Source organism: Elephantulus edwardii, unplaced genomic scaffold (genome assembly GCF_000299155.1).
Source record: "Elephantulus edwardii isolate Elephantulus edwardi_28Jun2011 unplaced genomic scaffold, EleEdw1.0 scaffold00005, whole genome shotgun sequence".
Lineage (NCBI taxonomy): Eukaryota > Metazoa > Chordata > Mammalia > Macroscelidea > Macroscelididae > Elephantulus > Elephantulus edwardii.
In genome coordinates this window covers 1-12,251 of record NW_006399755.1, presented here as the reverse complement: position 1 = coordinate 12,251, position 12,251 = coordinate 1, and the positions used below count along the sequence as shown (strand labels likewise).

At 40.5% G+C, this 12,251-nt stretch overlaps 1 pseudogene; it reads right to left on the bottom strand.

The window, feature by feature from the left end:
• Positions 1-6,321: 6,321 nt before the first annotated feature.
• On the bottom strand, positions 6,322-7,219 carry LOC102876646 (annotated as a pseudogene).
• Positions 7,220-12,251: the final 5,032 nt, after the last annotated feature.

The following is a 12,251-nucleotide window of genomic DNA, read 5'->3' as shown; positions in this document are numbered from 1 at the left end:
GGGAGGGAGGAAGTTCACACTGATACACGTGGGGAGGGCCTCAGGAGAACCTAAATAATGAAGGAGGAAGTCTGTTGTTCCCTTTCTGGAATAGCTTCCCCACTCTTTGGAGATGCTCAGGATCTCCCTGTTGTTTGAGTTAGTGGGGCCTACGTACTCAGGCCAGAAACCAGTTTGATTCCCCACGTAACTTAATCCTCAATGGTACATGAGTATTTTAGGGGAGGTTGATAAATCTTATGGATGTGGCATATATGATTGTCTTCCTAAATGATTGTGGGGTGTCTGGGTCACAAGCCTCGGCCTGGAATTGCCTCTGCTGTCCTTGCAGATCTCCCAGCAAAGTCCAAGTTTACAAAGATGGTGTTTCCCCACAGACCTCTGGGAACTGTCGATTTTTGTATTCTTGATTTGAGATATAATCCATATTAAATGTTGTAGTCTGATCTTCTGCAGCAAACACTTCAAGTCTTCCTCAGTTTCAGCAAGAAAGGCTGTGCCATCTGCATAATTCAGGTTATCGATGAGCCTTACTCCAATCTTGATGCCACATGTTTCTTCATAGAGTCCAGCTTCTCACATAATTTGCTCAGCATACAGATTGGCCCCAGCAGTCAGGAAATCAAAAGACGAATTGCACAGGGGAAGTCTTCTGTCAGGGATCTCTCCATAGTGCTGAGGAGCAACGATGTCAGTCTGTTGACTAAGGTGTGACTGATCCAGGTCATGGTCTTCACAATTACATACTATGCATCATAGAGCTGAACAGTGACTAAGGATGACAGAAAAAGAATTGATTCCTCTGAGTTGTGGTGCTGGAGAAGAGTATTGAACATACCATGGACTACCAGGAGAACAAATAGATCTGTCCTGGAGAGGAAGAAACTAAGTTTCTCCTTAACACTAGGATTTTGAAGGTTCATCTCACATACTTTCAGCATGTGTTCAAGAGGGACCAGTCTTGGATAAGGGCATCATGCTTGGAAGGGTGGAGGGACAGCGCAGGGCAGGAAGACTCCGGATGAGATGGATTGATACAGTAATGGGGAAATGGGGGTAGAAGTGTCGAAGTCAGTGAGAATGGCTCAGGATAGTGCAGGTTTCAGAGCTGTTGTACATGGGGTCGCTAGAAGTTTCAAGCAACTCGAATTCATATAACAGCAACAACATATTGATTGAATAGGTATGGAGAAAAGACAAAACCTTGATGCACACCTCTTCTGATTTTAAATCATGCAGTGTTCCCTTGCTCTGTATGGACGACACTTTCTTGATCTATGTATAGGTTTTGTATGAGCACCATTAACTGTTCTAGGATTCCCATTCTTCTCAATGTTAGTAATAGTTTGTTATAATCCACACAATCAAATGCCTTTGCACAGCCAATAAAACACAAATAGACATTCTTCTAGTATTCTCTGCTTTTATCTAGGATCCATCTGACATCAGCAGTGATATCCCTGGTGTCATGGTCTCTTCTAAGTTCAGCTTCAATTTGCGGAAGTTTTCTGTCAACATATTGTTCTAGTCTTTTTTATAATCTTCAGCAATATTTTGCTTGCATGTGATAATAATATTGTTCATTAATTTCTATATTCTGTTGGATCAACTTTCTTGGGAATGGGAACAAATGTGGGTCTCTTCCAATTGGTCCACCAGGTAGCTGTCCTTCAAATTTCCTGGTATAAACTGGTAAGCACATCCAAAGCTGCATCTGTGAGTTCAAATATGTCAATTTGTATCCCATCAATTCCTGGGGCTTGATTTTTGCTAGTGCCTTCAGCCCAGCTTGAACTTATTCCTTCATCATTATTGGCTCTTGTGGTACTTCTTGAAATTTTTCAGTGTCAACCAATTATTTTTGGTAGAGTGACTGTGTACTTCTTCTATGTTCTTTTAATGCTTTCTGGATCACTCAAGATTTGGCCCATAGCATCTCTCAATATTGCAACTCAAGGCCTGAATTTATTTTTCAGTTCTTTCAACTTGGTAGAAAGAGAAAAAATTGAAGTGGAGACTGTAGGCTTTGATCTTCTGTAACAAGTACTTCAAGTCCTTCTCACTTTCAGTAAGCAAGGTGTGTCATCTGCATAACATAGGTTGTTGATCAGTCTTCCTCCAATCCAGATGCTACATTATTCTTCATAAAGTCCAGCTTCTCAAATTATTTGTTCAGCCTACAGACTGAATAGATTAAAAAAAAGGCAAAAGTCTTCACCACTGGGCTGATAGGCAACATCATGATAGACGGGAAAAAGACTGAAATTGTCAACAATTTCATTTTGCTTGTATTCACAATCAACATCCTTGGTACCAGAAGTCAAGACATCAAAAGACCCATTGCACTGGGAAAGTCTGCTATCAAGGACCTCTCTAAAGTACTAAGGAACAATGATGTAAGTATAAAGACTAAGATGAACCCAATTTAAGCTATAATCTTCTCAATTGCTTGCAATGCATCTGAGAGTTGGACAGTGAAAAATAATGACAGAAGAGTTGTGGTCTTGTAGAAAAGTACTGAATATCTCATGGACTGCAAAAAAGAATGAACTGATATGTGTTGGAGAAAGTACAACCAGAGTGCTCACTGGAAGCAAGAATGATGAAGCTTAGTCTCACACACTTTGGGCATATTATTAGGAGTGATTGGTCTTTGGAAAGGGAAAACATGCTTGGAAGAATGGAGGGTCTGTAAAAGAGAAGACATTCAACAATATGGCTTGACAAAGTGACTGCAACAATAGGCTTTAATATGTCAGAGACGATGAGGATGGCACAGGATAGGACAGAGTTTAGATCTGTTGTTCCTAGGCTTGCTATGAGTCATACCCAAATTGACAGAACTTAACAACCACAACCACCACCACCACCACCACCCATAAGGATAACAAAAACCTGTTAAGACAACTATTATTCAAATATACACACCAACTGCTAAAGGAAAAGATGAAGAAATTGAGGATTTCTACTGACTTTTGCAGTCTAAAATTGAGCATGTATTTAAGATGCATTAATAATTGTTGACTGGATTTTACAATCAGAAACAAAGAAGAGGAATGATAGTTGGAAAATATGGCTTTGGTGACAGAAATGAGTCTAGAGATCACATGACAGAATTTGTATAATCAATAATATATTCATGGCAAATGATTTTTTTGAAAAAAAAATGAACACTGACTATACATATACAAATCTCCTCTGATAGGATACACAGGAATTAGGCTGATTGTGGGAAGCAGAAATACAGAAGCTCAATGTCAGCAATCCAATCAAGGCCAGGGGCTAACAAGAGAACAGTCCATCAATTACTCATAGCAAAGTTCAGATTGAAACGCAACACAATTAAAATAAGTCCCAAAGAGCCAAAATACAACTTAGAATTTTCTCACCTGAATTATCATCTTAAAAATATATTTAATGCATTGGGCAGTAGTGAACTGAAGACTATATGAGGTGTGAGATGACATTAAGCACATCATCTACGAAGAAAGCAAAATGTCATTAAAAAGATTGGAAAGAATGCAGGAGCAATGATTTTTGTAAAGTATTACCCATTGCCTAGTTTAAATTTTTTGTCAATGTTAATTTTTTTTGGTCAAACATTCTTCTACATGGTATATCACTGGTCTGTGCATTGCTGTAGAGAGGTATCTCGTGGTCGCTATGATGCTTAAACACTGTGACACGGATGTGCCAAATGTGGTAATGGTTACCCATGGTGGACAGTGTTTGGTGGAGCTTCCCAAGTAAAACAAGCTTGGAAGCAGGAGCGGCATCCACTTCCAAAATGGCTTGCCTCCGGAAACTCTATGAACAGTGCTCGGGTCTTTCGATCATAGGGTCTCTATGAGTCGTCTATGACTCGATGGCACTTAACAACAACATTACTGAAAGGACCAGTTATCAGAAACTCAGTTTCTGGTTAACCCCACTCCACCCGCTTGAGTGGTTTTTTAACAAACAAACAACCCCCACCTGTGGTAAATCCCACCCTGATTGATCAACTGCCATAAAGTGGAATTCTTCTTTTTAAGGGCACAAGGGATTTTTCCGCATTCCTGTACCTGAAGTAACCGATAAGATTCAAATAGGTTTCCAAACTGTTTCCCTGAGCTATGGCTAGCCAATTGAAGGTAGACAAATACCCAAACTACTGTGGATGGCCAATCATGGCGTGTATGGTTGGGCAGGGGAGTAGCAGAGGTATAAAAGGAGGGGCAGACGTCAATTCGGGGCTCTCAGCTGGATGCTGCTGTGTCTGCACGTGGGAGCCTGGGTTTGAACTCGAAATAAACTTCGTTAATTCGGCTAATTGGCTCGGTGATTTTTTTTGGGACTCGCTCCGTTACAATTACATATCTTGGGATGGACCGGAAAGCATTATGCTGAGTGAACTAACTCAGTCCTATAAGGATAAATATTGTACAAAACCGTTATTATAGAATGAGTATAAGGATCCAAGAGGGGTGGGAGAGGTTGGAAGCAGAGGGATGTGGATGTACAAGGTGGGGGGGGGGTATTAATCATCGGGTTGTACAATTTGATGGGTGTGGGGAAATTGAAAGAATTTGTTCTTGAAAACAATGTATTAAAATTTTGTAAATAAGCTAGTAGAAAATGAAAACAAACAAGCAAAAAGATTGGAAAGACCAAAGTGGATGCTGAAGAGACTCTGAAACATACTCTTCAATGTTGTTGAGCTGTATCCTCTTCACCATCTCCAACACACTGAGCCCGTTGCTGCAGTCACTGTGTCAATCCATCTTGTTGAGGGTCTTCCTCTTTATTGCAGACTCTCCACTTTTCTAAGCATGATGCTTTTCTCCAAGGACTGGCTCCTCCTACAACATGCTCAGAGTATGTGACAGTCAGTTTCACCATTTTTGCTTCCAAAGAGCAAGCACTGTGGTTTAACTTTCTTCAAGACTGAGGTTTGTTCTCTAGGGAGTTCATGGAATATTCAGTCTTCTCCAGCATCAAAAGCATTGATTCTTCTGTTGATGCTAATTATTGTCCAACTTTCAGATATATAGCAAGCAACTGTTTTTGATGCTAATCATTGTCCAATTTTTGGGTGTATGTCAAGTAACTTAGAAGATCAGGGCTTGTATCAGGCATACCTTAGCCATTAAGCTGATATCATTGCTCTTTAGTACTCTGGAGAGTTCCTTGACAGCAGATATTCCCAATGCAACCTGTTTTTTTGATTTTTTTTTAAACTGCTGATACCAGGGTTGTTGATTATGGATCTAAACAATATGAAATCTTTGATAACTTTGATATCTTCACTATTTATAATAATGTCTGTTGGTCCAGTCATGAGGACTTTTGTTTTGTTGACATTGAGATGTAATCCATACTGAAGGTTGAAGTCATCCTTTATCTTTGGCAGCAAGCACTTAAGTTCTCGTTCTCAGCAAGAAAGATTGTGTTATCTGCATAACACAGGTTGTTGATGTGTCTTCCTCTGATCTTGATGTCACCTTCTTTAAAAAGTCTAGCTTCTTGAATGATTTGCTCAACATACAGATTGAATTGGCATGCATACAGGACAAAGACCTGACATACACCTTTCCTATTTTTTTAAAAATTGGTTTTCATAGAATTCCTTTACATTATGTTTTATTCACATACATTGGTTTTATACAATCTTTCATACAATCATTCATATACATTCTATTTTACATTATTTTTTTAAAATTGGTTTACTTATAAAGTTTTTATACATTGTGCTTCACACTACTCTTCATTCACATTATGTTCCATACAATCATTCTCATACATTACGGGTCTGTGGTTTGTTTTTAGTTGTGTTGCCCTTTATTAGCAACTAAAATAGAAGGTATCTATTGTACAACATGGGTAGCTATTTACTATAACTGGAGATTTATTATCCCTAATAAAGATCATTTAAAAATGCCATTTCTTTATTAAAAAGCATCCACCCTTTTGTTCGTGTACAATTTGCAAAACTATTCTGAAAGCGGAATATATGTGCATAAGTCTGCAAAGAGTGCAAATTTAGGATATGGTAAATGCTTTAGAAGTTACTGTCAAAAACTGTCTGCCACAATTGGGCCTCTACACTGCCATCATTTTTGATGTCAGCCTTCCTTCCACTGCCCTAAACAATAAAGCATTTTTTTAATGAGTTGAAATTAAGGAAGGACTACACCTACCAGAAAAGAAGAGAAGAAAATTTCTATTACTTTGAGGTTTCAGAATCTCCAAAACCAGTAACAATATCTTTTGTAAGGGCGAGGCTGGGACCCCAGACAGAGTATGAGTATGTGCAGGTGGCATCCCTGAGGAGTCTGTGCTTCAGTGGACCGTGAGTGCTCCCGGTGCATAACTCACTGAACTGTCTTGCCAGCTTCTACACTGGCTTGACTGGGCATAATTAAAAAAGGAAAAACTCATATTCATTCCATTCTTCTGAAGCTCTGTGATAGCGTTTAGTAACACCCCAACGGGATGTCTTCCACATATTGTATTATGGTATTTCTTCAAGTAATTGCTAAAAGATACAGGATCTAATTGCTCTATAATACTCATACCCATTTTATCTAGATGTTCAATGGATCTATAAATCTCCCCCTGGGATTCATCATAGTAACTGTAACGGAACCTTTGACCTCAATGGCAGAAATCAGAAGAAACCACAAAGAGATTACTAGGATCCTCTAGATATTTACTGAAGAGTTTTCCGAATTCCTGTTCTTTGGACTCACTCAGAGCTCCAACCAGTACAGGGATAATGGTAAACTCATCCTTATGGCTTTCCATGGCTTTAGCTGTATAAGGCAAATGCATTTCAATACTGTCTTCATCTTCATCTGTCTGCAGAGACATGCGTTCACACATTCCTGTTTTCCACAGTTCTCCGTAAATTTTTTGGTCAATACGAACGAAGGTCATATAGAGGTGTTCTATATCTATCCACACTGGAACGTGCACATCGAGAAAGGGGCACATGATGAGAAGGCACGAGGATAAAAATTCTCCGGGTAATTGATGGATCCTCTTGTTTGTAATCATGGGCAGCACAAGACCCACAGTATGTATATCCTGCATGGGGTGCAATAATGGCTCTAGCAGGTCGTTTTGTAGACTGTACTTTTGAAAGCCAGCCTTCTAGCTGTGCATTCAGCTGAGGTCCTGAGGCTGTGTACCAGCTCCCGACGTGACTGGCTTTCCGGCGGACCACCCGGTGGGACATCTTGCTGCCTGTGCCGCCTATGGTGCACGAGGATGAAAGAGGAGGCGGCGGCTGCAGCAGCGGCAGCAGCGGCAGCAGCGGCAGCAACGGCTTTGCGAGGGGACGAGACACGGCGGGCCCAGCCCAGGAGGAGGCAGCAGCGGGGAGGGGATCAGCCCGGCCCAGGAGTAGGAGGAAAAGGAGGAGGCGGCCCAGGAGGAGGAGGAGATGGCAGCCGGGGCAGCGGCGGTGGCAGCTACAACCACCACAAACTCTGGAGGGCGCCGGAAGGTGGGGCCCGAGGCGGCTTCGCCCAAGCCCGAAAAGCCCTGGCCCCGGCCGCAGGAGTCGCCGCTACTCCCCAGCCGGGACTGGGTCTGCCCACATTACTGGTTTTTTAAAAAAGACAAACTTTTAATTTTATACTGGTTTACTTACAAAGTTCAAATACAATGTTTTTCACACTAGATCCTTCGCACTTCCTTAACTCACCCCTTCTCCCCAATCAAACTGTGAGACCCTATAATTACACCCTCCACCCATACTCAGCCCTGTGCTCCCACACTCTCTCTCTTAAACCCTCATACACATTTTACTGATTATCTATTTCTACAATAATGGTCTTATACAGTATTTGTCCTTACGAGACTGAGCTTGTTCACTTAGCATAATGATCTCTAGTCCCTCCCAAGTAGTGATTTACAAATCATTACTCCTGTGTGCTGCACAGTAAGTATTCTAATGTGTGAATGTACCATAATTTTTCAGTCCATTCAACTGTAGTTGGACATTTGGGCTGGTTCCATGTTCTTGCAATGGTGAATAATGCTGCTAGGAACATTGAGTACAAGTCTCTGACTCAGTTCTCATTTTCTCGGAGCACATTCCAAGCCATGGAATAGCTGACCATCTGGAATTTCTACATTCAGCTTTTTAAGGAAATGCCAAACTGCCTTCCAGAGTGGTTGTACCGTTTTATAATCCCACCAACAATGTATAAGAGTTTCTATCTCACCACATCCTCTCCAATATTTATTATTTGCCATCCTGTTAAACTTTGCCACTGCTACTGAAGTGAGATGGTGTCTTATTGCGGTTTTCATTTGCATCTCTCTTATTGCCAGTGATTTTGAGCATTGTTTCATGTGTCCGTTGGCCATTTAAATATCTTCCTCTAGAAATTCTCTCCAACTCTTTTGCCCATCTTGTAATTGTGTGATCAGTCTTTTTCTCGTGGAGGGCCTGTAAAATTCTGTAAACTTTTGATATGAGACCCTTGTCTGAAATGATATTGCCAAATGATTTTCCCAGTCAGTAGGTTTACTTTTGACTCTATTGGGAAAAGTTTTTGGTGTGCAACAGGATTTAATCTTTACGAGGTCCCATTCATCAATTTTATCCTCTCCAGATTTTGCATTTCTGGCTGTATATGGCAGTCCCTTTATACCATAGACTAGACCATCTAAACTTGATCCCAGTTTATCTCTTCTGAACTTTATGGTTTGGGGCTTTACTCCCAGGTCTCTGATCCACCTTGAGTTGATTTTTATGTATGGTATGAGATAGGGATCCTTTTTCAGCTTTTTGCAGATAGCAGTCCACACCATTTGTTGAAGAGGTTGTCATTTCCCCATTTGATAGGTTTTATTTCCTTGTTGAGTATCAATTGACCATAGATGGCTGGGCATATTTCTGGGTTCACAATTCTATTCATTGGTCTATGTGCCTGTTGTTGTATCAGTATCATACTGTTTTGGTTACTACTGCTGTGTAGTAAGTTTTGAGGTCAAAGAATACTATGCCTTCCACTTTCCACTTCGTTTTTGTTTTTCAGAAGTGCTTTGCTTATTCAGGGTCTTTTCTCCTTTCCAAATAAACTTGGCAATTTTCCATTTGAAAAATGCATTTTCCTTGTGAACAAGGACCAGATGAGAATGCCACTGTCACCACTTCTATTCAAAATTATCTTGGAAGTACTAGCTGGGAAATATGACAAAAGAAGGAAATAAGAGTCATCCAGAGATGATTAAACTATCATTTTACACAGATGATATCATAGTGCACACAGAAAACCACAAGGACTCAACAAAAAAACCTGTTAGAGTTAGTAGACCAATTTAGTAGAATGACAGGACCCTTCCTGATTTTAAACCTTGCAGTATTGCCTTGCTCTGGTCTCAGGACAGCCTATTCCAGGATTCCTGTTCTTCTCAATGGTAGCCATAACTTGTTATGATTTATGCATTCAGATGCCTTTCCACAGTCAATAAAACACATAGACATCTTTCAAGCATTCTCCATTTTCTGCCAAGATTCAGCTGATATCAGCAACAGCATCCCTAGTGTCACAGCCTTTTCTAAATCCCTCTTGAATTTTTGATAGTTTTTGATCAATGTACTGCTCTAATAATTTCTGGATAGTCTTTAGCAAGATTTTGCTTGCATAAATGTTAATTATTTTGTTCAATAATTTCTACATTATATTGGAGTACCTCTTTTGAGAATGGGAGTAAAAATGTCTCACTTTTAGTCAGCTGACCATGTAACTGTCTTCCAGATTTCTTGGCTTAGCCTGGTGAACATGTTCAGGGCTCAGGTGAAGTATGGTGGTTGAGGCCCTCCATGCAGCAATACAATGGATTCCCATGTTGAATTGATCAATTTCTCTTGTCTCTGTAAGAAAGAAGTAACCAGTCCATCCTGGTGGAGTGATCTATGTCAAGCACTAATGGATATGTCTCCTTCCTGGTAGAAGGTCCTAAGTTGTTTGAAGGACTATGTTACTTTGCTGTGGAAACAACCTGGGACATGTTGGAGATATCGTTGGGATTGCATCTGGCGTACTAGACTAACTGTCCATGTGGAAACAAAATTTATGAACCTCAAAATCTTAGGAAGTACCTTGGTACACTCCATCAGGGAAGTTTGGCCTTAGAATTTACCTGCCAGTTCACTACTGATTGTGTCTCCTTATGTATTTATCCAAGAGGTAGGGAAGATACCTTTGACAATGGCATGAACACACAGATAATTTTATATGGAAGCTACTAAACCACTATAATTTACTGATATGCTTACTTCTTTGGCTGTTTTAGAGCTAGTGTGAAGCTGGAGTTCTGGTGAGTCCAGTGGTGAATGACTCTTCTGAATATGCTATTCACGCATCACTTGTGTAATAATATCTAACTCTTTCGATAGTATCTAACTTGTGTCATAGTGTCTGCTCCTGGCTTCCTATTGAGGAAAGAGATGAATGGGCTGCTATGTGAAAAACAGGTCAGAGTCCCAAGTTTAGAGCCAATCCCAAATGCTACAGTGCTGCTGGGTGATGGGTCTTAGTAATGACTAGAAAAAGTCAACAACTTTGCAGAAAGAAAGATACAGATTTATTAGAACATAAGAAAGATCTGCAAGGATAGTAAAGGCATAAATTTATTAGAGAATAAGAAAATCATGCAGGGCCCAGGAGGAACATAAATGTGTCTCTCTGGACAACAAATGTTCAGAGCTTCTCTTGCGCTATTTCACATGGAAAGGGGCATTTTTCAGGAGTAAAGGGGGGTGTGATGATTAACAGCTTCCATCGCATGACTGCAATTGTCCTTTCTCTTTGCAGCTTCAAGATAGATTTGGGGTAAGGGCGTCTATGAGGTGATGACAAGACTCATTATGGGATGATGGCACATGCATATCGTCCTCCTGGCCTCTAGTTTGAATGCCACCCTTTCTTTGAATTGCCTTCTTAGGTCCACCACCTGTTCAAGTAACTTTCTGCTGCACATGTGTCTTTCATCCAGTCTTGTCTTCTGAAAAACAACTTAATTCTATGTTGTCTTTAGATGTTAAAACAATACCCCTTACATATTAAGGAAGTACGCTTTTTTAAAAAATTATTTTATTTCATTATTTTTTGTGTGTACCGTCAAATCAGATCTGACTGATACAGGAGGAGATTGTTCCTCCTTCTCCAGCAGAGCATCTGGTGGATTCAAATCGTGTACCTCTGAGATTGCAGTGCAGCCCCCTGCCACTAGGCCACCAGAGCTCGCTGGAAGTACCCTTTTGAAGTCAGGCTTTTGCTGTTCTTATAACTTTGTGTTTGAACAGATGCTAAGCGTATACCAATTAAATGTATGCAAGCTACAAGGCTAGAATGTGTGGCCATGTGTAAGCACGTTCCCTTGATTTTTCTTTCTTATTTTCCTGATATCTTAGATCACGCAAGCTTGTTCTTTTCGATTTTCTCTTTACTTTAGGGACTCCTAGTTCAACAAGACTCTTCAGCCCCTCCACAGGACCTTGCCCACTATCTTCCATTGTTCTTTATGCCCTTGGTCAATTCATATCATTAAAGCACAGGCTACTTTCCAATGTCTACACAAAGTGTTGAGGGCCAGGACTCATGGTGATGATCAGCCACACAGCTTTTATTTATTAATTGAGTTAATTATACTAGTTTATTTACAATATTTGAATACATTGTTTTTCAGACCAGATCTTCCTTTTAGCCACACAGCTTTTAACTCATCTCATTGCCTTTTTCTTTTCTGAGCTAGCTTCGTTTATTCTGGCTAGAACGAGTCACATATATCCTGGCAATAGGACTCCCCCTGTCTTTTCAGTGGCATGCATTCTGCATTCAAAAGTTATTTTGACTATGTAGCTCCTCCTGTATCGTACGAAGTGTTTCTACTTGCACAATCAACACTTTGGGCTGTCCTATGGCTCATTGATCTCAAATACTGTGCCAAATGGGGTATGTATAGCCTCTAATACCTTAAAGAGCTCTGCTGGCTTAGTGGTAAGGAGTTGTGCTGCCAAATCAAAGACATATCGTTCGAATCGTCAGTTGCACCACTGGAGAAAAGTGAACAATCTCTTCCCATGCAATTAACAGCCTATGAAAATCCACTGGAGGATCAGCTATGGGTCAGTTGCAACTTGATGGTTGTTGTTGTTGTTATGTGCCGTCGAGTCGCCTGCGACTCAAAGCGACCCTATGTACAACAGCCCTAAACTCCGCTCTGTCCTGTGCCAATCGCACTGTCTCTGA